The 24,781-nt window shown below is 52.3% G+C and overlaps 24 non-coding genes across 24 annotated transcripts; 11 read left to right on the top strand and 13 right to left on the bottom strand.

Annotated features, from left to right (window-relative positions):
- Positions 1 to 1,394: 1,394 nt before the first annotated feature.
- TRNAE-UUC (transfer RNA glutamic acid (anticodon UUC)) lies at positions 1,395 to 1,466 on the bottom strand. Its single transcript has one exon. It is a non-coding gene; the product is annotated as a tRNA-Glu (tRNA).
- A 243-nt stretch (positions 1,467 to 1,709) lies between these two features.
- On the top strand, positions 1,710 to 1,792 carry TRNAL-UAA (transfer RNA leucine (anticodon UAA)). Its single transcript has one exon. It is a non-coding gene; the product is annotated as a tRNA-Leu (tRNA).
- A 1,767-nt stretch (positions 1,793 to 3,559) lies between these two features.
- Positions 3,560 to 3,631, bottom strand: TRNAE-UUC (transfer RNA glutamic acid (anticodon UUC)). The gene has a single exon. It is a non-coding gene; the product is annotated as a tRNA-Glu (tRNA).
- A 243-nt stretch (positions 3,632 to 3,874) lies between these two features.
- TRNAL-UAA (transfer RNA leucine (anticodon UAA)) lies at positions 3,875 to 3,957 on the top strand. Its single transcript has one exon. It is a non-coding gene; the product is annotated as a tRNA-Leu (tRNA).
- A 1,094-nt stretch (positions 3,958 to 5,051) lies between these two features.
- Positions 5,052 to 5,123, bottom strand: TRNAE-CUC (transfer RNA glutamic acid (anticodon CUC)). The gene has a single exon. It is a non-coding gene; the product is annotated as a tRNA-Glu (tRNA).
- A 618-nt stretch (positions 5,124 to 5,741) lies between these two features.
- TRNAE-UUC (transfer RNA glutamic acid (anticodon UUC)) lies at positions 5,742 to 5,813 on the bottom strand. Its single transcript has one exon. It is a non-coding gene; the product is annotated as a tRNA-Glu (tRNA).
- A 243-nt stretch (positions 5,814 to 6,056) lies between these two features.
- On the top strand, positions 6,057 to 6,139 carry TRNAL-UAA (transfer RNA leucine (anticodon UAA)). Its single transcript has one exon. It is a non-coding gene; the product is annotated as a tRNA-Leu (tRNA).
- Positions 6,140 to 7,906: 1,767 nt separating this feature from the next.
- On the bottom strand, positions 7,907 to 7,978 carry TRNAE-UUC (transfer RNA glutamic acid (anticodon UUC)). The gene has a single exon. It is a non-coding gene; the product is annotated as a tRNA-Glu (tRNA).
- A 243-nt stretch (positions 7,979 to 8,221) lies between these two features.
- Positions 8,222 to 8,304, top strand: TRNAL-UAA (transfer RNA leucine (anticodon UAA)). The gene has a single exon. It is a non-coding gene; the product is annotated as a tRNA-Leu (tRNA).
- A 1,094-nt stretch (positions 8,305 to 9,398) lies between these two features.
- TRNAE-CUC (transfer RNA glutamic acid (anticodon CUC)) lies at positions 9,399 to 9,470 on the bottom strand. Its single transcript has one exon. It is a non-coding gene; the product is annotated as a tRNA-Glu (tRNA).
- Positions 9,471 to 10,088: 618 nt separating this feature from the next.
- Positions 10,089 to 10,160, bottom strand: TRNAE-UUC (transfer RNA glutamic acid (anticodon UUC)). Its single transcript has one exon. It is a non-coding gene; the product is annotated as a tRNA-Glu (tRNA).
- A 243-nt stretch (positions 10,161 to 10,403) lies between these two features.
- On the top strand, positions 10,404 to 10,486 carry TRNAL-UAA (transfer RNA leucine (anticodon UAA)). The gene has a single exon. It is a non-coding gene; the product is annotated as a tRNA-Leu (tRNA).
- A 1,767-nt stretch (positions 10,487 to 12,253) lies between these two features.
- Positions 12,254 to 12,325, bottom strand: TRNAE-UUC (transfer RNA glutamic acid (anticodon UUC)). The gene has a single exon. It is a non-coding gene; the product is annotated as a tRNA-Glu (tRNA).
- Positions 12,326 to 12,568: 243 nt separating this feature from the next.
- TRNAL-UAA (transfer RNA leucine (anticodon UAA)) lies at positions 12,569 to 12,651 on the top strand. Its single transcript has one exon. It is a non-coding gene; the product is annotated as a tRNA-Leu (tRNA).
- A 1,767-nt stretch (positions 12,652 to 14,418) lies between these two features.
- On the bottom strand, positions 14,419 to 14,490 carry TRNAE-UUC (transfer RNA glutamic acid (anticodon UUC)). The gene has a single exon. It is a non-coding gene; the product is annotated as a tRNA-Glu (tRNA).
- Positions 14,491 to 14,733: 243 nt separating this feature from the next.
- Positions 14,734 to 14,816, top strand: TRNAL-UAA (transfer RNA leucine (anticodon UAA)). The gene has a single exon. It is a non-coding gene; the product is annotated as a tRNA-Leu (tRNA).
- A 1,767-nt stretch (positions 14,817 to 16,583) lies between these two features.
- Positions 16,584 to 16,655, bottom strand: TRNAE-UUC (transfer RNA glutamic acid (anticodon UUC)). Its single transcript has one exon. It is a non-coding gene; the product is annotated as a tRNA-Glu (tRNA).
- Positions 16,656 to 16,898: 243 nt separating this feature from the next.
- On the top strand, positions 16,899 to 16,981 carry TRNAL-UAA (transfer RNA leucine (anticodon UAA)). The gene has a single exon. It is a non-coding gene; the product is annotated as a tRNA-Leu (tRNA).
- Positions 16,982 to 18,748: 1,767 nt separating this feature from the next.
- Positions 18,749 to 18,820, bottom strand: TRNAE-UUC (transfer RNA glutamic acid (anticodon UUC)). The gene has a single exon. It is a non-coding gene; the product is annotated as a tRNA-Glu (tRNA).
- A 243-nt stretch (positions 18,821 to 19,063) lies between these two features.
- On the top strand, positions 19,064 to 19,146 carry TRNAL-UAA (transfer RNA leucine (anticodon UAA)). Its single transcript has one exon. It is a non-coding gene; the product is annotated as a tRNA-Leu (tRNA).
- A 1,767-nt stretch (positions 19,147 to 20,913) lies between these two features.
- TRNAE-UUC (transfer RNA glutamic acid (anticodon UUC)) lies at positions 20,914 to 20,985 on the bottom strand. The gene has a single exon. It is a non-coding gene; the product is annotated as a tRNA-Glu (tRNA).
- Positions 20,986 to 21,228: 243 nt separating this feature from the next.
- Positions 21,229 to 21,311, top strand: TRNAL-UAA (transfer RNA leucine (anticodon UAA)). Its single transcript has one exon. It is a non-coding gene; the product is annotated as a tRNA-Leu (tRNA).
- A 1,767-nt stretch (positions 21,312 to 23,078) lies between these two features.
- TRNAE-UUC (transfer RNA glutamic acid (anticodon UUC)) lies at positions 23,079 to 23,150 on the bottom strand. The gene has a single exon. It is a non-coding gene; the product is annotated as a tRNA-Glu (tRNA).
- A 243-nt stretch (positions 23,151 to 23,393) lies between these two features.
- TRNAL-UAA (transfer RNA leucine (anticodon UAA)) lies at positions 23,394 to 23,476 on the top strand. The gene has a single exon. It is a non-coding gene; the product is annotated as a tRNA-Leu (tRNA).
- The last annotated feature ends 1,305 nt before the right edge of the window (positions 23,477 to 24,781 follow it).

Raw genomic sequence — 24,781 nt, 5'->3', positions numbered from 1 at the left:
TGCAAAGGGTTCTCCACAGGCCTCTGGGAAAGAAATTGAGCAGAGTTTCCTGCCCCGCCTCCTCTCGCCTTCCGAACGGGCTTCCAAACGGGCAATGCCCTGACGGGTCCCCCACAACCTATCCTGCCCATGCCCACACCCCTGTATATGAGGGTGACCCATGTCCCTCACCCTCCATGCTCGAATGGAAGGCCTGTGTGTCCTGAGGGGAGCACCAGACAGGCATCTCTCAGGCCAGGCAGACACCTGCAGAACCTGTTAAGCTCCAAAGCCTGTACATTCCCAAGATGCAACAGGTCACTATGCAAATCAGGCAGCCCTTGCCACACCCTCCCCGCCTCTGGCCTCTGCCGCTTTCCGTACGTGCAGCTCAGCTTTTTCTTACCCAGAGGCAGACTTCCGTTTTAGCAAACAGGTGGGTTGCAGTGGGTCCAGGACGCCATTTGGAGACAAAGCCTGCGGCCCAGTCAAAGGAGGACTACCTGCCACAGGCCATGGGGTCAGAAGCCTACAAAAGGAAGCGCGCCTCGGAATACAGGATCTCACTTGCTCAAGAGCCTTGCCTCCCACCATGGGAAGCAGCTCTAAAGGAACCTTGCGAAAAGCATATTTTGAGCGATACTGCGTCATGCTAGGCAAATTGTGAGTCAGAAAAGCAACGTCATTTTGAGAAGCCCTGACCTACGGGAAGGAAAAGCTTTCAAGGTCAGAAGAGGGACTCGAACCCGGGCCGCGGCGGTGAGAGCGCCGAATCCTAACCACTAGACCACCAGGGAGCCCAGAGCCGTGCAGCAAAAGTTCATACACTGCTCTCCGAGTGACAAAACTCATGGGGGCTGAAAACATATTTTATTCTACAGCAAATATGAATCGGAACTTAATCCTAATGATGCCACCAGACTGCCTGTCACTTCCAGGCACAGGCCATCCTCTCCCCCTTGCTACTGAACCGATGAATTCCTGCACAATCAGGATCCCCGGGAAAACCCAAGAGGGACACCTAGTGGCTGCTGATGGCGCACAGACAGCTGGTACACCTTCTCTCACCTATCTCGTTATTCAGCTTGCTGGAAGAATACATTGCGCTTAAGCGATTCAAGAGTGCAAAGGAGAAGAGTGCTCCAAAGTAGATGTATGCATCACAGCAGGGTTTTCCAGCAATTTACCTTTCTGTTGAGCTGGTACTGCACTTCACGCCAACATAGAGCACCTGACTGGGTGGGGGACTGCGTGCGCACAAAGGTGGCTTAGGTCAATGGGGGCAAAGCAACCTGGGGCACAGGAGAACAAGCCCCATTCCTCCGCTTTCATCTATTGGGAGGGGTGCCTTTTTAAAGACCTTCTTTTAAAAAAGATACACAGACAAATTAAGCAATCTATGCTTTAGAGGGATCTTCCCTGACCGGGAATCGAACCGGGGCCACGGCGGTGAAAGCGCCGAATCCTAGCCACTAGACCACCAGGGAGTAGATGCTCTAGTGTGCCTGCCTTGCTCACCCCCTTATTGTGACTAAGCTAACTCCAATATAAAAATTAACGGTAAAGTCCGAGTGGGAGAAAGTTAGGTGTCACACAGTGTGTTTGTTATAAGCAATTACTTTTAACCTCCTGCAAAAGCCTTTTAACTCTGCAATCACCTCTTGCTGGACAGCTGGTGCTACAGCAGCAAGCATAAAAAGGTAGTTGAAGAAAGTAAATCCTTGGGTCTCACCAGGGTGGCCGAGTGGTTAAGGCGTTGGACTTAAGATCCAATGGACGTTTGTCCGCATGGGTTCGAGCCCCATTCCTGGTATGGGTTTTCAGCAGGTTTGTAGGAACGTGCAGATGCTTTTGAAAAGCATTTTCCTCCGCCCTCCTCGGCCTCCCACTGCCCCTCCCCAACGGTCCCCATTCAAGCCTCAGGTGTGGAGTCTGCTGCTACTCTTCTACCAGCATGGATGCTTCCCAGAGCAATGAAGTGCCATCTACACAGAGCCCCTGCCTAGAGAAATACACCTCCTATGTCTTTTTCCACTATAGGGAGCAGGAGAAACTGATTGCTTCCTGGGCAACATGGGTCTGCCACTAGAATTTGCAGATTTCTCCCCTTTTTTTGATTTACGCCTACAGGCTCTCCCTTCCCAGTGGAGCAGGATCTGCTGATGCAGGCCCGGCTGGCCCAAACGTGCAAAGGGTTCTCCACAGGCCTCTGGGAAAGAAATTGAGCAGAGTTTCCTGCCCCGCCTCCTCTCGCCTTCCGAACGGGCTTCCAAACGGGCAATGCCCTGACGGGTCCCCCACAACCTATCCTGCCCATGCCCACACCCCTGTATATGAGGGTGACCCATGTCCCTCACCCTCCATGCTCGAATGGAAGGCCTGTGTGTCCTGAGGGGAGCACCAGACAGGCATCTCTCAGGCCAGGCAGACACCTGCAGAACCTGTTAAGCTCCAAAGCCTGTACATTCCCAAGATGCAACAGGTCACTATGCAAATCAGGCAGCCCTTGCCACACCCTCCCCGCCTCTGGCCTCTGCCGCTTTCCGTACGTGCAGCTCAGCTTTTTCTTACCCAGAGGCAGACTTCCGTTTTAGCAAACAGGTGGGTTGCAGTGGGTCCAGGACGCCATTTGGAGACAAAGCCTGCGGCCCAGTCAAAGGAGGACTACCTGCCACAGGCCATGGGGTCAGAAGCCTACAAAAGGAAGCGCGCCTCGGAATACAGGATCTCACTTGCTCAAGAGCCTTGCCTCCCACCATGGGAAGCAGCTCTAAAGGAACCTTGCGAAAATCATATTTTGAGCGATACTGCGTCATGCTAGGCAAATTGTGAGTCAGAAAAGCAACGTCATTTTGAGAAGCCCTGACCTACGGGAAGGAAAAGCTTTCAAGGTCAGAAGAGGGACTCGAACCCGGGCCGCGGCGGTGAGAGCGCCGAATCCTAACCACTAGACCACCAGGGAGCCCAGAGCCGTGCAGCAAAAGTTCATACACTGCTCTCCGAGTGACAAAACTCATGGGGGCTGAAAACATATTTTATTCTACAGCAAATATGAATCGGAACTTAATCCTAATGATGCCACCAGACTGCCTGTCACTTCCAGGCACAGGCCATCCTCTCCCCCTTGCTACTGAACCGATGAATTCCTGCACAATCAGGATCCCCGGGAAAACCCAAGAGGGACACCTAGTGGCTGCTGATGGCGCACAGACAGCTGGTACACCTTCTCTCACCTATCTCGTTATTCAGCTTGCTGGAAGAATACATTGCGCTTAAGCGATTCAAGAGTGCAAAGGAGAAGAGTGCTCCAAAGTAGATGTATGCATCACAGCAGGGTTTTCCAGCAATTTACCTTTCTGTTGAGCTGGTACTGCACTTCACGCCAACATAGAGCACCTGACTGGGTGGGGGACTGCGTGCGCACAAAGGTGGCTTAGGTCAATGGGGGCAAAGCAACCTGGGGCACAGGAGAACAAGCCCCATTCCTCCGCTTTCATCTATTGGGAGGGGTGCCTTTTTAAAGACCTTCTTTTAAAAAAGATACACAGACAAATTAAGCAATCTATGCTTTAGAGGGATCTTCCCTGACCGGGAATCGAACCGGGGCCACGGCGGTGAAAGCGCCGAATCCTAGCCACTAGACCACCAGGGAGTAGATGCTCTAGTGTGCCTGCCTTGCTCACCCCCTTATTGTGACTAAGCTAACTCCAATATAAAAATTAACGGTAAAGTCCGAGTGGGAGAAAGTTAGGTGTCACACAGTGTGTTTGTTATAAGCAATTACTTTTAACCTCCTGCAAAAGCCTTTTAACTCTGCAATCACCTCTTGCTGGACAGCTGGTGCTACAGCAGCAAGCATAAAAAGGTAGTTGAAGAAAGTAAATCCTTGGGTCTCACCAGGGTGGCCGAGTGGTTAAGGCGTTGGACTTAAGATCCAATGGACGTTTGTCCGCATGGGTTCGAGCCCCATTCCTGGTATGGGTTTTCAGCAGGTTTGTAGGAACGTGCAGATGCTTTTGAAAAGCATTTTCCTCCGCCCTCCTCGGCCTCCCACTGCCCCTCCCCAACGGTCCCCATTCAAGCCTCAGGTGTGGAGTCTGCTGCTACTCTTCTACCAGCATGGATGCTTCCCAGAGCAATGAAGTGCCATCTACACAGAGCCCCTGCCTAGAGAAATACACCTCCTATGTCTTTTTCCACTATAGGGAGCAGGAGAAACTGATTGCTTCCTGGGCAACATGGGTCTGCCACTAGAATTTGCAGATTTCTCCCCTTTTTTTGATTTACGCCTACAGGCTCTCCCTTCCCAGTGGAGCAGGATCTGCTGATGCAGGCCCGGCTGGCCCAAACGTGCAAAGGGTTCTCCACAGGCCTCTGGGAAAGAAATTGAGCAGAGTTTCCTGCCCCGCCTCCTCTCGCCTTCCGAACGGGCTTCCAAACGGGCAATGCCCTGACGGGTCCCCCACAACCTATCCTGCCCATGCCCACACCCCTGTATATGAGGGTGACCCATGTCCCTCACCCTCCATGCTCGAATGGAAGGCCTGTGTGTCCTGAGGGGAGCACCAGACAGGCATCTCTCAGGCCAGGCAGACACCTGCAGTACCTGTTAAGCTCCAAAGCCTGTACATTCCCAAGATGCAACAGGTCACTATGCAAATCAGGCAGCCCTTGCCACACCCTCCCCGCCTCTGGCCTCTGCCGCTTTCCGTACGTGCAGCTCAGCTTTTTCTTACCCAGAGGCAGACTTCCGTTTTAGCAAACAGGTGGGTTGCAGTGGGTCCAGGACGCCATTTGGAGACAAAGCCTGCGGCCCAGTCAAAGGAGGACTACCTGCCACAGGCCATGGGGTCAGAAGCCTACAAAAGGAAGCGCGCCTCGGAATACAGGATCTCACTTGCTCAAGAGCCTTGCCTCCCACCATGGGAAGCAGCTCTAAAGGAACCTTGCGAAAATCATATTTTGAGCGATACTGCGTCATGCTAGGCAAATTGTGAGTCAGAAAAGCAACTTCATTTTGAGAAGCCCTGACCTACGGGAAGGAAAAGCTTTCAAGGTCAGAAGAGGGACTTTTCCCTGACCGGGAATCGAACCCGGGCCGCGGCGGTGAGAGCGCCGAATCCTAACCACTAGACCACCAGGGAGCCCAGAGCCGTGCAGCAAAAGTTCATACACTGCTCTCCGAGTGACAAAGCTCATGGGGGCTGAAAACATATTTTATTCTACAGCAAATATGAATCGGAACTTAATCCTCATGATGCCACCAGACTGCCTGTCACTTCCAGGCACAGGCCATCCTCTCCCCCTTGCTACTGAACCGATGAATTCCTGCACAATCAGGATCCCCGGGAAAACCCAAGAGGGACACCTAGTGGCTGCTGATGGCGCACAGACAGCTGGTACACCTTCTCTCACCTATCTCGTTATTCAGCTTGCTGGAAGAATACATTGCGCTTAAGCGATTCAAGAGTGCAAAGGAGAAGAGTGCTCCAAAGTAGATGTATGCATCACAGCAGGGTTTTCCAGCAATTTACCTTTCTGTTGAGCTGGTACTGCACTTCACGCCAACATAGAGCACCTGACTGGGTGGGGGACTGCGTGCGCACAAAGGTGGCTTAGGTCAATGGGGGCAAAGCAACCTGGGGCACAGGAGAACAAGCCCAATTCCTCCGCTTTCATCTATTGGGAGGGGTGCCTTTTTAAAGACCTTCTTTTAAAAAAGATACACAGACAAATTAAGCAATCTATGCTTTAGAGGGATCTTCCCTGACCGGGAATCGAACCCAGGCCGCGGCGGTGAAAGCGCCGAATCCTAGCCACTAGACCACCAGGGAGTAGATGCTCTAGTGTAACTGCCTTGCTCACCCCCTTATTGTGACTAAGCTAACTCCAATATAAAAATTAACGGTAAGGTCCGAGTGGGAGAAAGTTAGGTGTCACACAGTGTGTTTGTTATAAGCAATTACTTTTAACCTCCTGCAAAAGCCTTTTAACTCTGCAATCACCTCTTGCTGGACAGCTGGTGCTACAGAAGCAAGCATAAAAAGGGAGTTGAAGAAAGTAAATCCTTGGGTCTCACCAGGGTGGCCGAGTGGTTAAGGCGTTGGACTTAAGATCCAATGGACGTTTGTCCGCATGGGTTCGAGCCCCATTCCTGGTATGGGTTTTCAGCAGGTTTGTAGGAACGTGCGGATGCTTTTGAAAAGCATTTTCCTCCGCCCTCCTCGGCCTCCCACTGCCCCTCCCCAACGGTCCCCATTCAAGCCTCAGGTGTGGAGTCTGCTGCTACTCTTCTACCAGCATGGATGCTTCCCAGAGCAATGAAGTGCCATCTACACAGAGCCCCTGCCTAGAGAAATACACCTCCTATGTCTTTTTCCACTATAGGGAGCAGGAGAAACTGATTGCTTCCTGGGCAACATGGGTCTGCCACTAGAATTTGCAGATTTCTCCCCTTTTTTTGATTTACGCCTACAGGCTCTCCCTTCCCAGTGGAGCAGGATCTGCTGATGCAGGCCCGGCTGGCTCAAACGTGCAAAGGGTTCTCCACAGGCCTCTGGGAAAGAAATTGAGCAGAGTTTCCTGCCCCGCCTCCTCTCGCCTTCCGAACGGGCTTCCAAACGGGCAATGCCCTGACGGGTCCCCCACAACCTATCCTGCCCATGCCCACACCCCTGTATATGAGGGTGACCCATGTCCCTCACCCTCCATGCTCGAATGGAAGGCCTGTGTGTCCTGAGGGGAGCACCAGACAGGCATCTCTCAGGCCAGGCAGACACCTGCAGAACCTGTTAAGCTCCAAAGCCTGTACATTCCCAAGATGCAACAGGTCACTATGCAAATCAGGCAGCCCTTGCCACACCCTCCCCGCCTCTGGCCTCTGCCGCTTTCCGTACGTGCAGCTCAGCTTTTTCTTACCCAGAGGCAGACTTCCGTTTTAGCAAACAGGTGGGTTGCAGTGGGTCCAGGACGCCATTTGGAGACAAAGCCTGCGGCCCAGTCAAAGGAGGACTACCTGCCACAGGCCATGGGGTCAGAAGCCTACAAAAGGAAGCGCGCCTCGGAATACAGGATCTCACTTGCTCAAGAGCCTTGCCTCCCACCATGGGAAGCAGCTCTAAAGGAACCTTGCGAAAATCATATTTTGAGCGATACTGCGTCATGCTAGGCAAATTGTGAGTCAGAAAAGCAACGTCATTTTGAGAAGCCCTGACCTACGGGAAGGAAAAGCTTTCAAGGTCAGAAGAGGGACTCGAACCCGGGCCGCGGCGGTGAGAGCGCCGAATCCTAACCACTAGACCACCAGGGAGCCCAGAGCCGTGCAGCAAAAGTTCATACACTGCTCTCCGAGTGACAAAACTCATGGGGGCTGAAAACATATTTTATTCTACAGCAAATATGAATCGGAACTTAATCCTAATGATGCCACCAGACTGCCTGTCACTTCCAGGCACAGGCCATCCTCTCCCCCTTGCTACTGAACCGATGAATTCCTGCACAATCAGGATCCCCGGGAAAACCCAAGAGGGACACCTAGTGGCTGCTGATGGCGCACAGACAGCTGGTACACCTTCTCTCACCTATCTCGTTATTCAGCTTGCTGGAAGAATACATTGCGCTTAAGCGATTCAAGAGTGCAAAGGAGAAGAGTGCTCCAAAGTAGATGTATGCATCACAGCAGGGTTTTCCAGCAATTTACCTTTCTGTTGAGCTGGTACTGCACTTCACGCCAACATAGAGCACCTGACTGGGTGGGGGACTGCGTGCGCACAAAGGTGGCTTAGGTCAATGGGGGCAAAGCAACCTGGGGCACAGGAGAACAAGCCCCATTCCTCCGCTTTCATCTATTGGGAGGGGTGCCTTTTTAAAGACCTTCTTTTAAAAAAGATACACAGACAAATTAAGCAATCTATGCTTTAGAGGGATCTTCCCTGACCGGGAATCGAACCGGGGCCACGGCGGTGAAAGCGCCGAATCCTAGCCACTAGACCACCAGGGAGTAGATGCTCTAGTGTGCCTGCCTTGCTCACCCCCTTATTGTGACTAAGCTAACTCCAATATAAAAATTAACGGTAAAGTCCGAGTGGGAGAAAGTTAGGTGTCACACAGTGTGTTTGTTATAAGCAATTACTTTTAACCTCCTGCAAAAGCCTTTTAACTCTGCAATCACCTCTTGCTGGACAGCTGGTGCTACAGCAGCAAGCATAAAAAGGTAGTTGAAGAAAGTAAATCCTTGGGTCTCACCAGGGTGGCCGAGTGGTTAAGGCGTTGGACTTAAGATCCAATGGACGTTTGTCCGCATGGGTTCGAGCCCCATTCCTGGTATGGGTTTTCAGCAGGTTTGTAGGAACGTGCAGATGCTTTTGAAAAGCATTTTCCTCCGCCCTCCTCGGCCTCCCACTGCCCCTCCCCAACGGTCCCCATTCAAGCCTCAGGTGTGGAGTCTGCTGCTACTCTTCTACCAGCATGGATGCTTCCCAGAGCAATGAAGTGCCATCTACACAGAGCCCCTGCCTAGAGAAATACACCTCCTATGTCTTTTTCCACTATAGGGAGCAGGAGAAACTGATTGCTTCCTGGGCAACATGGGTCTGCCACTAGAATTTGCAGATTTCTCCCCTTTTTTTGATTTACGCCTACAGGCTCTCCCTTCCCAGTGGAGCAGGATCTGCTGATGCAGGCCCGGCTGGCCCAAACGTGCAAAGGGTTCTCCACAGGCCTCTGGGAAAGAAATTGAGCAGAGTTTCCTGCCCCGCCTCCTCTCGCCTTCCGAACGGGCTTCCAAACGGGCAATGCCCTGACGGGTCCCCCACAACCTATCCTGCCCATGCCCACACCCCTGTATATGAGGGTGACCCATGTCCCTCACCCTCCATGCTCGAATGGAAGGCCTGTGTGTCCTGAGGGGAGCACCAGACAGGCATCTCTCAGGCCAGGCAGACACCTGCAGTACCTGTTAAGCTCCAAAGCCTGTACATTCCCAAGATGCAACAGGTCACTATGCAAATCAGGCAGCCCTTGCCACACCCTCCCCGCCTCTGGCCTCTGCCGCTTTCCGTACGTGCAGCTCAGCTTTTTCTTACCCAGAGGCAGACTTCCGTTTTAGCAAACAGGTGGGTTGCAGTGGGTCCAGGACGCCATTTGGAGACAAAGCCTGCGGCCCAGTCAAAGGAGGACTACCTGCCACAGGCCATGGGGTCAGAAGCCTACAAAAGGAAGCGCGCCTCGGAATACAGGATCTCACTTGCTCAAGAGCCTTGCCTCCCACCATGGGAAGCAGCTCTAAAGGAACCTTGCGAAAATCATATTTTGAGCGATACTGCGTCATGCTAGGCAAATTGTGAGTCAGAAAAGCAACTTCATTTTGAGAAGCCCTGACCTACGGGAAGGAAAAGCTTTCAAGGTCAGAAGAGGGACTTTTCCCTGACCGGGAATCGAACCCGGGCCGCGGCGGTGAGAGCGCCGAATCCTAACCACTAGACCACCAGGGAGCCCAGAGCCGTGCAGCAAAAGTTCATACACTGCTCTCCGAGTGACAAAGCTCATGGGGGCTGAAAACATATTTTATTCTACAGCAAATATGAATCGGAACTTAATCCTCATGATGCCACCAGACTGCCTGTCACTTCCAGGCACAGGCCATCCTCTCCCCCTTGCTACTGAACCGATGAATTCCTGCACAATCAGGATCCCCGGGAAAACCCAAGAGGGACACCTAGTGGCTGCTGATGGCGCACAGACAGCTGGTACACCTTCTCTCACCTATCTCGTTATTCAGCTTGCTGGAAGAATACATTGCGCTTAAGCGATTCAAGAGTGCAAAGGAGAAGAGTGCTCCAAAGTAGATGTATGCATCACAGCAGGGTTTTCCAGCAATTTACCTTTCTGTTGAGCTGGTACTGCACTTCACGCCAACATAGAGCACCTGACTGGGTGGGGGACTGCGTGCGCACAAAGGTGGCTTAGGTCAATGGGGGCAAAGCAACCTGGGGCACAGGAGAACAAGCCCAATTCCTCCGCTTTCATCTATTGGGAGGGGTGCCTTTTTAAAGACCTTCTTTTAAAAAAGATACACAGACAAATTAAGCAATCTATGCTTTAGAGGGATCTTCCCTGACCGGGAATCGAACCCAGGCCGCGGCGGTGAAAGCGCCGAATCCTAGCCACTAGACCACCAGGGAGTAGATGCTCTAGTGTAACTGCCTTGCTCACCCCCTTATTGTGACTAAGCTAACTCCAATATAAAAATTAACGGTAAGGTCCGAGTGGGAGAAAGTTAGGTGTCACACAGTGTGTTTGTTATAAGCAATTACTTTTAACCTCCTGCAAAAGCCTTTTAACTCTGCAATCACCTCTTGCTGGACAGCTGGTGCTACAGTAGCAAGCATAAAAAGGGAGTTGAAGAAAGTAAATCCTTGGGTCTCACCAGGGTGGCCGAGTGGTTAAGGCGTTGGACTTAAGATCCAATGGACGTTTGTCCGCATGGGTTCGAGCCCCATTCCTGGTATGGGTTTTCAGCAGGTTTGTAGGAACGTGCGGATGCTTTTGAAAAGCATTTTCCTCCGCCCTCCTCGGCCTCCCACTGCCCCTCCCCAACGGTCCCCATTCAAGCCTCAGGTGTGGAGTCTGCTGCTACTCTTCTACCAGCATGGATGCTTCCCAGAGCAATGAAGTGCCATCTACACAGAGCCCCTGCCTAGAGAAATACACCTCCTATGTCTTTTTCCACTATAGGGAGCAGGAGAAACTGATTGCTTCCTGGGCAACATGGGTCTGCCACTAGAATTTGCAGATTTCTCCCCTTTTTTTGATTTACGCCTACAGGCTCTCCCTTCCCAGTGGAGCAGGATCTGCTGATGCAGGCCCGGCTGGCCCAAACGTGCAAAGGGTTCTCCACAGGCCTCTGGGAAAGAAATTGAGCAGAGTTTCCTGCCCCGCCTCCTCTCGCCTTCCGAACGGGCTTCCAAACGGGCAATGCCCTGACGGGTCCCCCACAACCTATCCTGCCCATGCCCACACCCCTGTATATGAGGGTGACCCATGTCCCTCACCCTCCATGCTCGAATGGAAGGCCTGTGTGTCCTGAGGGGAGCACCAGACAGGCATCTCTCAGGCCAGGCAGACACCTGCAGAACCTGTTAAGCTCCAAAGCCTGTACATTCCCAAGATGCAACAGGTCACTATGCAAATCAGGCAGCCCTTGCCACACCCTCCCCGCCTCTGGCCTCTGCCGCTTTCCGTACGTGCAGCTCAGCTTTTTCTTACCCAGAGGCAGACTTCCGTTTTAGCAAACAGGTGGGTTGCAGTGGGTCCAGGACGCCATTTGGAGACAAAGCCTGCGGCCCAGTCAAAGGAGGACTACCTGCCACAGGCCATGGGGTCAGAAGCCTACAAAAGGAAGCGCGCCTCGGAATACAGGATCTCACTTGCTCAAGAGCCTTGCCTCCCACCATGGGAAGCAGCTCTAAAGGAACCTTGCGAAAATCATATTTTGAGCGATACTGCGTCATGCTAGGCAAATTGTGAGTCAGAAAAGCAACGTCATTTTGAGAAGCCCTGACCTACGGGAAGGAAAAGCTTTCAAGGTCAGAAGAGGGACTCGAACCCGGGCCGCGGCGGTGAGAGCGCCGAATCCTAACCACTAGACCACCAGGGAGCCCAGAGCCGTGCAGCAAAAGTTCATACACTGCTCTCCGAGTGACAAAACTCATGGGGGCTGAAAACATATTTTATTCTACAGCAAATATGAATCGGAACTTAATCCTAATGATGCCACCAGACTGCCTGTCACTTCCAGGCACAGGCCATCCTCTCCCCCTTGCTACTGAACCGATGAATTCCTGCACAATCAGGATCCCCGGGAAAACCCAAGAGGGACACCTAGTGGCTGCTGATGGCGCACAGACAGCTGGTACACCTTCTCTCACCTATCTCGTTATTCAGCTTGCTGGAAGAATACATTGCGCTTAAGCGATTCAAGAGTGCAAAGGAGAAGAGTGCTCCAAAGTAGATGTATGCATCACAGCAGGGTTTTCCAGCAATTTACCTTTCTGTTGAGCTGGTACTGCACTTCACGCCAACATAGAGCACCTGACTGGGTGGGGGACTGCGTGCGCACAAAGGTGGCTTAGGTCAATGGGGGCAAAGCAACCTGGGGCACAGGAGAACAAGCCCCATTCCTCCGCTTTCATCTATTGGGAGGGGTGCCTTTTTAAAGACCTTCTTTTAAAAAAGATACACAGACAAATTAAGCAATCTATGCTTTAGAGGGATCTTCCCTGACCGGGAATCGAACCGGGGCCACGGCGGTGAAAGCGCCGAATCCTAGCCACTAGACCACCAGGGAGTAGATGCTCTAGTGTGCCTGCCTTGCTCACCCCCTTATTGTGACTAAGCTAACTCCAATATAAAAATTAACGGTAAAGTCCGAGTGGGAGAAAGTTAGGTGTCACACAGTGTGTTTGTTATAAGCAATTACTTTTAACCTCCTGCAAAAGCCTTTTAACTCTGCAATCACCTCTTGCTGGACAGCTGGTGCTACAGCAGCAAGCATAAAAAGGTAGTTGAAGAAAGTAAATCCTTGGGTCTCACCAGGGTGGCCGAGTGGTTAAGGCGTTGGACTTAAGATCCAATGGACGTTTGTCCGCATGGGTTCGAGCCCCATTCCTGGTATGGGTTTTCAGCAGGTTTGTAGGAACGTGCAGATGCTTTTGAAAAGCATTTTCCTCCGCCCTCCTCGGCCTCCCACTGCCCCTCCCCAACGGTCCCCATTCAAGCCTCAGGTGTGGAGTCTGCTGCTACTCTTCTACCAGCATGGATGCTTCCCAGAGCAATGAAGTGCCATCTACACAGAGCCCCTGCCTAGAGAAATACACCTCCTATGTCTTTTTCCACTATAGGGAGCAGGAGAAACTGATTGCTTCCTGGGCAACATGGGTCTGCCACTAGAATTTGCAGATTTCTCCCCTTTTTTTGATTTACGCCTACAGGCTCTCCCTTCCCAGTGGAGCAGGATCTGCTGATGCAGGCCCGGCTGGCCCAAACGTGCAAAGGGTTCTCCACAGGCCTCTGGGAAAGAAATTGAGCAGAGTTTCCTGCCCCGCCTCCTCTCGCCTTCCGAACGGGCTTCCAAACGGGCAATGCCCTGACGGGTCCCCCACAACCTATCCTGCCCATGCCCACACCCCTGTATATGAGGGTGACCCATGTCCCTCACCCTCCATGCTCGAATGGAAGGCCTGTGTGTCCTGAGGGGAGCACCAGACAGGCATCTCTCAGGCCAGGCAGACACCTGCAGAACCTGTTAAGCTCCAAAGCCTGTACATTCCCAAGATGCAACAGGTCACTATGCAAATCAGGCAGCCCTTGCCACACCCTCCCCGCCTCTGGCCTCTGCCGCTTTCCGTACGTGCAGCTCAGCTTTTTCTTACCCAGAGGCAGACTTCCGTTTTAGCAAACAGGTGGGTTGCAGTGGGTCCAGGACGCCATTTGGAGACAAAGCCTGCGGCCCAGTCAAAGGAGGACTACCTGCCACAGGCCATGGGGTCAGAAGCCTACAAAAGGAAGCGCGCCTCGGAATACAGGATCTCACTTGCTCAAGAGCCTTGCCTCCCACCATGGGAAGCAGCTCTAAAGGAACCTTGCGAAAATCATATTTTGAGCGATACTGCGTCATGCTAGGCAAATTGTGAGTCAGAAAAGCAACTTCATTTTGAGAAGCCCTGACCTACGGGAAGGAAAAGCTTTCAAGGTCAGAAGAGGGACTCGAACCCGGGCCGCGGCGGTGAGAGCGCCGAATCCTAACCACTAGACCACCAGGGAGCCCAGAGCCGTGCAGCAAAAGTTCATACACTGCTCTCCGAGTGACAAAGCTCATGGGGGCTGAAAACATATTTTATTCTACAGCAAATATGAATCGGAACTTAATCCTCATGATGCCACCAGACTGCCTGTCACTTCCAGGCACAGGCCATCCTCTCCCCCTTGCTACTGAACCGATGAATTCCTGCACAATCAGGATCCCCGGGAAAACCCAAGAGGGACACCTAGTGGCTGCTGATGGCGCACAGACAGCTGGTACACCTTCTCTCACCTATCTCGTTATTCAGCTTGCTGGAAGAATACATTGCGCTTAAGCCATTCAAGAGTGCAAAGGAGAAGAGTGCTCCAAAGTAGATGTATGCATCACAGCAGGGTTTTCCAGCAATTTACCTTTCTGTTGAGCTGGTACTGCACTTCACGCCAACATAGAGCACCTGACTGGGTGGGGGACTGCGTGCGCACAAAGGTGGCTTAGGTCAATGGGGGCAAAGCAACCTGGGGCACAGGAGAACAAGCCCCATTCCTCCGCTTTCATCTATTGGGAGGGGTGCCTTTTTAAAGACCTTCTTTTAAAAAAGATACACAGACAAATTAAGCAATCTATGCTTTAGAGGGATCTTCCCTGACCGGGAATCGAACCCGGGCCGCGGCGGTGAAAGCGCCGAATCCTAGCCACTAGACCACCAGGGAGTAGATGCTCTAGTGTGCCTGCCTTGCTCACCCCCTTATTGTGACTAAGCTAACTCCAATATAAAAATTAACGGTAAAGTCCGAGTGGGAGAAAGTTAGGTGTCACACAGTGTGTTTGTTATAAGCAATTACTTTTAACCTCCTGCAAAAGCCTTTTAACTCTGCAATCACCTCTTGCTGGACAGCTGGTGCTACAGCAGCAAGCATAAAAAGGGAGTTGAAGAAAGTAAATCCTTGGGTCTCACCAGGGTGGCCGAGTGGTTAAGGCGTTGGACTTAAGATCCAATGGACGTTTGTCCGCATGGGCTCGAGCCCCATTCCTGGTATGGGTTTTCAGCAGGTTTGTAGGAACGTGCAGATGCTTTTGAAAAGCATTTTCCTCCGCCCTCCTCGGCCTCCCACTGCCCCTCCCCAACGGTCCCCATTCAAGCCTCAGGTGTGGAGTCTGCTGCTACTCTTCTACCAGCATGGATGCTTCCCAGAGCAATGAAGTGCCATCTACACAGAGCCCCTGCCTAGAGAAATACACCTCCTATGTCTTTTTCCACTATAGGGAGCAGGAGAAACTGATTGCTTCCTGGGCAACATGGGTCTGCCACTAGAATTTGCAGATTTCTCCCCTTTTTATGATTTACGCCTACAGGCTCTCCCTTCCCAGTGGAGCAGGATCTGCTGATGCAGGCCCGGCTGGCCCAAACGTGCAAAGGGTTCTCCACAGGCCTCTGGGAAAGAAATTGAGCAGAGTTTCCTGCCCCGCCTCCTCTCGCCTTCCGAACGGGCTTCCAAACGGGCAATGCCCTGACGGGTCCCCCACAACCTATCCTGCCCATGCCCACACCCCTGTATATGAGGGTGACCCATGTCCCTCACCCTCCATGCTCGAATGGAAGGCCTGTGTGTCCTGAGGGGAGCACCAGACAGGCATCTCTCAGGCCAGGCAGACACCTGCAGAACCTGTTAAGCTCCAAAGCCTGTACATTCCCAAGATGCAACAGGTCACTATGCAAATCAGGCAGCCCTTGCCACACCCTCCCCGCCTCTGGCCTCTGCCGCTTTCCGTACGTGCAGCTCAGCTTTTTCTTACCCAGAGGCAGACTTCCGTTTTAGCAAACAGGTGGGTTGCAGTGGGTCCAGGACGCCATTTGGAGACAAAGCCTGCGGCCCAGTCAAAGGAGGACTACCTGCCACAGGCCATGGGGTCAGAAGCCTACAAAAGGAAGCGCGCCTCGGAATACAGGATCTCACTTGCTCAAGAGCCTTGCCTCCCACCATGGGAAGCAGCTCTAAAGGAACCTTGCGAAAATCATATTTTGAGCGATACTGCGTCATGCTAGGCAAATTGTGAGTCAGAAAAGCAACGTCATTTTGAGAAGCCCTGACCTACGGGAAGGAAAAGCTTTCAAGGTCAGAAGAGGGACTCGAACCCGGGCCGCGGCGGTGAGAGCGCCGAATCCTAACCACTAGACCACCAGGGAGCCCAGAGCCGTGCAGCAAAAGTTCATACACTGCTCTCCGAGTGACAAAACTCATGGGGGCTGAAAACATATTTTATTCTACAGCAAATATGAATCGGAACTTAATCCTAATGATGCCACCAGACTGCCTGTCACTTCCAGGCACAGGCCATCCTCTCCCCCTTGCTACTGAACCGATGAATTCCTGCACAATCAGGATCCCCGGGAAAACCCAAGAGGGACACCTAGTGGCTGCTGATGGCGCACAGACAGCTGGTACACCTTCTCTCACCTATCTCGTTATTCAGCTTGCTGGAAGAATACATTGCGCTTAAGCGATTCAAGAGTGCAAAGGAGAAGAGTGCTCCAAAGTAGATGTATGCATCACAGCAGGGTTTTCCAGCAATTTACCTTTCTGTTGAGCTGGTACTGCACTTCACGCCAACATAGAGCACCTGACTGGGTGGGGGACTGCGTGCGCACAAAGGTGGCTTAGGTCAATGGGGGCAAAGCAACCTGGGGCACAGGAGAACAAGCCCCATTCCTCCGCTTTCATCTATTGGGAGGGGTGCCTTTTTAAAGACCTTCTTTTAAAAAAGATACACAGACAAATTAAGCAATCTATGCTTTAGAGGGATCTTCCCTGACCGGGAATCGAACCGGGGCCACGGCGGTGAAAGCGCCGAATCCTAGCCACTAGACCACCAGGGAGTAGATGCTCTAGTGTGCCTGCCTTGCTCACCCCCTTATTGTGACTAAGCTAACTCCAATATAAAAATTAACGGTAAAGTCCGAGTGGGAGAAAGTTAGGTGTCACACAGTGTGTTTGTTATAAGCAATTACTTTTAACCTCCTGCAAAAGCCTTTTAACTCTGCAATCACCTCTTGCTGGACAGCTGGTGCTACAGCAGCAAGCATAAAAAGGTAGTTGAAGAAAGTAAATCCTTGGGTCTCACCAGGGTGGCCGAGTGGTTAAGGCGTTGGACTTAAGATCCAATGGACGTTTGTCCGCATGGGTTCGAGCCCCATTCCTGGTATGGGTTTTCAGCAGGTTTGTAGGAACGTGCAGATGCTTTTGAAAAGCATTTTCCTCCGCCCTCCTCGGCCTCCCACTGCCCCTCCCCAACGGTCCCCATTCAAGCCTCAGGTGTGGAGTCTGCTGCTACTCTTCTACCAGCATGGATGCTTCCCAGAGCAATGAAGTGCCATCTACACAGAGCCCCTGCCTAGAGAAATACACCTCCTATGTCTTTTTCCACTATAGGGAGCAGGAGAAACTGATTGCTTCCTGGGCAACATGGGTCTGCCACTAGAATTTGCAGATTTCTCCCCTTTTTTTGATTTACGCCTACAGGCTCTCCCTTCCCAGTGGAGCAGGATCTGCTGATGCAGGCCCGGCTGGCCCAAACGTGCAAAGGGTTCTCCACAGGCCTCTGGGAAAGAAATTGAGCAGAGTTTCCTGCCCCGCCTCCTCTCGCCTTCCGAACGGGCTTCCAAACGGGCAATGCCCTGACGGGTCCCCCACAACCTATCCTGCCCATGCCCACACCCCTGTATATGAGGGTGACCCATGTCCCTCACCCTCCATGCTCGAATGGAAGGCCTGTGTGTCCTGAGGGGAGCACCAGACAGGCATCTCTCAGGCCAGGCAGACACCTGCAGAACCTGTTAAGCTCCAAAGCCTGTACATTCCCAAGATGCAACAGGTCACTATGCAAATCAGGCAGCCCTTGCCACACCCTCCCCGCCTCTGGCCTCTGCCGCTTTCCGTACGTGCAGCTCAGCTTTTTCTTACCCAGAGGCAGACTTCCGTTTTAGCAAACAGGTGGGTTGCAGTGGGTCCAGGACGCCATTTGGAGACAAAGCCTGCGGCCCAGTCAAAGGAGGACTACCTGCCACAGGCCATGGGGTCAGAAGCCTACAAAAGGAAGCGCGCCTCGGAATACAGGATCTCACTTGCTCAAGAGCCTTGCCTCCCACCATGGGAAGCAGCTCTAAAGGAACCTTGCGAAAATCATATTTTGAGCGATACTGCGTCATGCTAGGCAAATTGTGAGTCAGAAAAGCAACTTCATTTTGAGAAGCCCTGACCTACGGGAAGGAAAAGCTTTCAAGGTCAGAAGAGGGACTCGAACCCGGGCCGCGGCGGTGAGAGCGCCGAATCCTAACCACTAGACCACCAGGGAGCCCAGAGCCGTGCAGCAAAAGTTCATACACTGCTCTCCGAGTGACAAAGCTCATGGGGGCTGAAAACATATTTTATTCTACAGCAAATATGAATCGGAACTTAATCCTCATGATGCCACCAGACTGCCTGTCACTTCCAGGCACAGGCCATCCTCTCCCCCTTGCTACTGAACCGATGAATTCCTGCACAATCAGGATCCCCGGGAAAACCCAAGAGGGACACCTAGTGGCTGCTGATGGCGCACAGACAGCTGGTACACCTTCTCTCACCTATCTCGTTATTCAGCTTGCTGGAAGAATACATTGCGCTTAAGCCATTCAAGAGTGCAAAGGAGAAGAGTGCTCCAAAGTAGATGTATGCATCACAGCAGGGTTTTCCAGCAATTTACCTTTCTGTTGAGCTGGTACTGCACTTCACGCCAACATAGAGCACCTGACTGGGTGGGGGACTGCGTGCGCACAAAGGTGGCTTAGGTCAATGGGGGCAAAGCAACCTGGGGCACAGGAGAACAAGCCCCATTCCTCCGCTTTCATCTATTGGGAGGGGTGCCTTTTTAAAGACCTTCTTTTAAAAAAGATACACAGACAAATTAAGCAATCTATGCTTTAGAGGGATCTTCCCTGACCGGGAATCGAACCCGGGCCGCGGCGGTGAAAGCGCCGAATCCTAGCCACTAGACCACCAGGGAGTAGATGCTCTAGTGTGCCTGCCTTGCTCACCCCCTTATTGTGACTAAGCTAACTCCAATATAAAAATTAACGGTAAAGTCCGAGTGGGAGAAAGTTAGGTGTCACACAGTGTGTTTGTTATAAGCAATTACTTTTAACCTCCTGCAAAAGCCTTTTAACTCTGCAATCACCTCTTGCTGGACAGCTGGTGCTACAGCAGCAAGCATAAAAAGGGAGTTGAAGAAAGTAAATCCTTGGGTCTCACCAGGGTGGCCGAGTGGTTAAGGCGTTGGACTTAAGATCCAATGGACGTTTGTCCGCATGGGCTCGAGCCCCATTCCTGGTATGGGTTTTCAGCAGGTTTGTAGGAACGTGCAGATGCTTTTGAAAAGCATTTTCCTCCGCCCTCCTCGGCCTCCCACTGCCCCTCCCCAACGGTCCCCATTCAAGCCTCAGGTGTGGAGTCTGCTGCTACTCTTCTACCAGCATGGATGCTTCCCAGAGCAATGAAGTGCCATCTACACAGAGCCCCTGCCTAGAGAAATACACCTCCTATGTCTTTTTCCACTATAGGGAGCAGGAGAAACTGATTGCTTCCTGGGCAACATGGGTCTGCCACTAGAATTTGCAGATTTCTCCCCTTTTTTTGATTTACGCCTACAGGCTCTCCCTTCCCAGTGGAGCAGGATCTGCTGATGCAGGCCCGGCTGGCCCAAACGTGCAAAGGGTTCTCCACAGGCCTCTGGGAAAGAAATTGAGCAGAGTTTCCTGCCCCGCCTCCTCTCGCCTTCCGAACGGGCTTCCAAACGGGCAATGCCCTGACGGGTCCCCCACAACCTATCCTGCCCATGCCCACACCCCTGTATATGAGGGTGACCCATGTCCCTCACCCTCCATGCTCGAATGGAAGGCCTGTGTGTCCTGAGGGGAGCACCAGACAGGCATCTCTCAGGCCAGGCAGACACCTGCAGAACCTGTTAAGCTCCAAAGCCTGTACATTCCCAAGATGCAACAGGTCACTATGCAAATCAGGCAGCCCTTGCCACACCCTCCCCGCCTCTGGCCTCTGCCGCTTTCCGTACGTGCAGCTCATCTTTTTCTTACCCAGAGGCAGACTTCCGTTTTAGCAAACAGGTGGGTTGCAGTGGGTCCAGGACGCCATTTGGAGACAAAGCCTGCGGCCCAGTCAAAGGAGGACTACCTGCCACAGGCCATGGGGTCAGAAGCCTACAAAAGGAAGCGCGCCTCGGAATACAGGATCTCACTTGCTCAAGAGCCTTGCCTCCCACCATGGGAAGCAGCTCTAAAGGAACCTTGCGAAAAGCATATTTTGAGCGATACTGCGTCATGCTAGGCAAATTGTGAGTCAGAAAAGCAACGTCATTTTGAGAAGCCCTGACCTACGGGAAGGAAAAGCTTTCAAGGTCAGAAGAGGGACTCGAACCCGGGCCGCGGCGGTGAGAGCGCCGAATCCTAACCACTAGACCACCAGGGAGCCCAGAGCCGTGCAGCAAAAGTTCATACACTGCTCTCCGAGTGACAAAACTCATGGGGGCTGAAAACATATTTTATTCTACAGCAAATATGAATCGGAACTTAATCCTAATGATGCCACCAGACTGCCTGTCACTTCCAGGCACAGGCCATCCTCTCCCCCTTGCTACTGAACCGATGAATTCCTGCACAATCAGGATCCCCGGGAAAACCCAAGAGGGACACCTAGTGGCTGCTGATGGCGCACAGACAGCTGGTACACCTTCTCTCACCTATCTCGTTATTCAGCTTGCTGGAAGAATACATTGCGCTTAAGCGATTCAAGAGTGCAAAGGAGAAGAGTGCTCCAAAGTAGATGTATGCATCACAGCAGGGTTTTCCAGCAATTTACCTTTCTGTTGAGCTGGTACTGCACTTCACGCCAACATAGAGCACCTGACTGGGTGGGGGACTGCGTGCGCACAAAGGTGGCTTAGGTCAATGGGGGCAAAGCAACCTGGGGCACAGGAGAACAAGCCCCATTCCTCCGCTTTCATCTATTGGGAGGGGTGCCTTTTTAAAGACCTTCTTTTAAAAAAGATACACAGACAAATTAAGCAATCTATGCTTTAGAGGGATCTTCCCTGACCGGGAATCGAACCGGGGCCACGGCGGTGAAAGCGCCGAATCCTAGCCACTAGACCACCAGGGAGTAGATGCTCTAGTGTGCCTGCCTTGCTCACCCCCTTATTGTGACTAAGCTAACTCCAATATAAAAATTAACGGTAAAGTCCGAGTGGGAGAAAGTTAGGTGTCACACAGTGTGTTTGTTATAAGCAATTACTTTTAACCTCCTGCAAAAGCCTTTTAACTCTGCAATCACCTCTTGCTGGACAGCTGGTGCTACAGCAGCAAGCATAAAAAGGTAGTTGAAGAAAGTAAATCCTTGGGTCTCACCAGGGTGGCCGAGTGGTTAAGGCGTTGGACTTAAGATCCAATGGACGTTTGTCCGCATGGGTTCGAGCCCCATTCCTGGTATGGGTTTTCAGCAGGTTTGTAGGAACGTGCAGATGCTTTTGAAAAGCATTTTCCTCCGCCCTCCTCGGCCTCCCACTGCCCCTCCCCAACGGTCCCCATTCAAGCCTCAGGTGTGGAGTCTGCTGCTACTCTTCTACCAGCATGGATGCTTCCCAGAGCAATGAAGTGCCATCTACACAGAGCCCCTGCCTAGAGAAATACACCTCCTATGTCTTTTTCCACTATAGGGAGCAGGAGAAACTGATTGCTTCCTGGGCAACATGGGTCTGCCACTAGAATTTGCAGATTTCTCCCCTTTTTTTGATTTACGCCTACAGGCTCTCCCTTCCCAGTGGAGCAGGATCTGCTGATGCAGGCCCGGCTGGCCCAAACGTGCAAAGGGTTCTCCACAGGCCTCTGGGAAAGAAATTGAGCAGAGTTTCCTGCCCCGCCTCCTCTCGCCTTCCGAACGGGCTTCCAAACGGGCAATGCCCTGACGGGTCCCCCACAACCTATCCTGCCCATGCCCACACCCCTGTATATGAGGGTGACCCATGTCCCTCACCCTCCATGCTCGAATGGAAGGCCTGTGTGTCCTGAGGGGAGCACCAGACAGGCATCTCTCAGGCCAGGCAGACACCTGCAGAACCTGTTAAGCTCCAAAGCCTGTACATTCCCAAGATGCAACAGGTCACTATGCAAATCAGGCAGCCCTTGCCACACCCTCCCCGCCTCTGGCCTCTGCCGCTTTCCGTACGTGCAGCTCAGCTTTTTCTTACCCAGAGGCAGACTTCCGTTTTAGCAAACAGGTGGGTTGCAGTGGGTCCAGGACGCCATTTGGAGACAAAGCCTGCGGCCCAGTCAAAGGAGGACTACCTGCCACAGGCCATGGGGTCAGAAGCCTACAAAAGGAAGCGCGCCTCGGAATACAGGATCTCACTTGCTCAAGAGCCTTGCCTCCCACCATGGGAAGCAGCTCTAAAGGAACCTTGCGAAAATCATATTTTGAGCGATACTGCGTCATGCTAGGCAAATTGTGAGTCAGAAAAGCAACGTCATTTTGAGAAGCCCTGACCTACGGGAAGGAAAAGCTTTCAAGGTCAGAAGAGGGACTCGAACCCGGGCCGCGGCGGTGAGAGCGCCGAATCCTAACCACTAGACCACCAGGGAGCCCAGAGCCGTGCAGCAAAAGTTCATACACTGCTCTCCGAGTGACAAAGCTCATGGGGGCTGAAAACATATTTTATTCTACAGCAAATATGAATCGGAACTTAATCCTCATGATGCCACCAGACTGCCTGTCACTTCCAGGCACAGGCCATCCTCTCCCCCTTGCTACTGAACCGATGAATTCCTGCACAATCAGGATCCCCGGGAAAACCCAAGAGGGACACCTAGTGGCTGCTGATGGCGCACAGACAGCTGGTACACCTTCTCTCACCTATCTCGTTATTCAGCTTGCTGGAAGAATACATTGCGCTTAAGCCATTCAAGAGTGCAAAGGAGAAGAGTGCTCCAAAGTAGATGTATGCATCACAGCAGGGTTTTCCAGCAATTTACCTTTCTGTTGAGCTGGTACTGCACTTCACGCCAACATAGAGCACCTGACTGGGTGGGGGACTGCGTGCGCACAAAGGTGGCTTAGGTCAATGGGGGCAAAGCAACCTGGGGCACAGGAGAACAAGCCCCATTCCTCCGCTTTCATCTATTGGGAGGGGTGCCTTTTTAAAGACCTTCTTTTAAAAAAGATACACAGACAAATTAAGCAATCTATGCTTTAGAGGGATCTTCCCTGACCGGGAATCGAACCCGGGCCGCGGCGGTGAAAGCGCCGAATCCTAGCCACTAGACCACCAGGGAGTAGATGCTCTAGTGTGCCTGCCTTGCTCACCCCCTTATTGTGACTAAGCTAACTCCAATATAAAAATTAACGGTAAAGTCCGAGTGGGAGAAAGTTAGGTGTCACACAGTGTGTTTGTTATAAGCAATTACTTTTAACCTCCTGCAAAAGCCTTTTAACTCTGCAATCACCTCTTGCTGGACAGCTGGTGCTACAGCAGCAAGCATAAAAAGGGAGTTGAAGAAAGTAAATCCTTGGGTCTCACCAGGGTGGCCGAGTGGTTAAGGCGTTGGACTTAAGATCCAATGGACGTTTGTCCGCATGGGCTCGAGCCCCATTCCTGGTATGGGTTTTCAGCAGGTTTGTAGGAACGTGCAGATGCTTTTGAAAAGCATTTTCCTCCGCCCTCCTCGGCCTCCCACTGCCCCTCCCCAACGGTCCCCATTCAAGCCTCAGGTGTGGAGTCTGCTGCTACTCTTCTACCAGCATGGATGCTTCCCAGAGCAATGAAGTGCCATCTACACAGAGCCCCTGCCTAGAGAAATACACCTCCTATGTCTTTTTCCACTATAGGGAGCAGGAGAAACTGATTGCTTCCTGGGCAACATGGGTCTGCCACTAGAATTTGCAGATTTCTCCCCTTTTTATGATTTACGCCTACAGGCTCTCCCTTCCCAGTGGAGCAGGATCTGCTGATGCAGGCCCGGCTGGCCCAAACGTGCAAAGGGTTCTCCACAGGCCTCTGGGAAAGAAATTGAGCAGAGTTTCCTGCCCCGCCTCCTCTCGCCTTCCGAACGGGCTTCCAAACGGGCAATGCCCTGACGGGTCCCCCACAACCTATCCTGCCCATGCCCACACCCCTGTATATGAGGGTGACCCATGTCCCTCACCCTCCATGCTCGAATGGAAGGCCTGTGTGTCCTGAGGGGAGCACCAGACAGGCATCTCTCAGGCCAGGCAGACACCTGCAGAACCTGTTAAGCTCCAAAGCCTGTACATTCCCAAGATGCAACAGGTCACTATGCAAATCAGGCAGCCCTTGCCACACCCTCCCCGCCTCTGGCCTCTGCCGCTTTCCGTACGTGCAGCTCAGCTTTTTCTTACCCAGAGGCAGACTTCCGTTTTAGCAAACAGGTGGGTTGCAGTGGGTCCAGGACGCCATTTGGAGACAAAGCCTGCGGCCCAGTCAAAGGAGGACTACCTGCCACAGGCCATGGGGTCAGAAGCCTACAAAAGGAAGCGCGCCTCGGAATACAGGATCTCACTTGCTCAAGAGCCTTGCCTCCCACCATGGGAAGCAGCTCTAAAGGAACCTTGCGAAAATCATATTTTGAGCGATACTGCGTCATGCTAGGCAAATTGTGAGTCAGAAAAGCAACGTCATTTTGAGAAGCCCTGACCTACGGGAAGGAAAAGCTTTCAAGGTCAGAAGAGGGACTCGAACCCGGGCCGCGGCGGTGAGAGCGCCGAATCCTAACCACTAGACCACCAGGGAGCCCAGAGCCGTGCAGCAAAAGTTCATACACTGCTCTCCGAGTGACAAAACTCATGGGGGCTGAAAACATATTTTATTCTACAGCAAATATGAATCGGAACTTAATCCTAATGATGCCACCAGACTGCCTGTCACTTCCAGGCACAGGCCATCCTC

Source organism: Lissotriton vulgaris, chromosome 4_1 (assembly GCF_964263255.1).
Source record: "Lissotriton vulgaris chromosome 4_1, aLisVul1.2, whole genome shotgun sequence".
Lineage (NCBI taxonomy): Eukaryota > Metazoa > Chordata > Amphibia > Caudata > Salamandridae > Lissotriton > Lissotriton vulgaris.
This window is presented reverse-complemented; position numbering and strand designations above follow the sequence as displayed.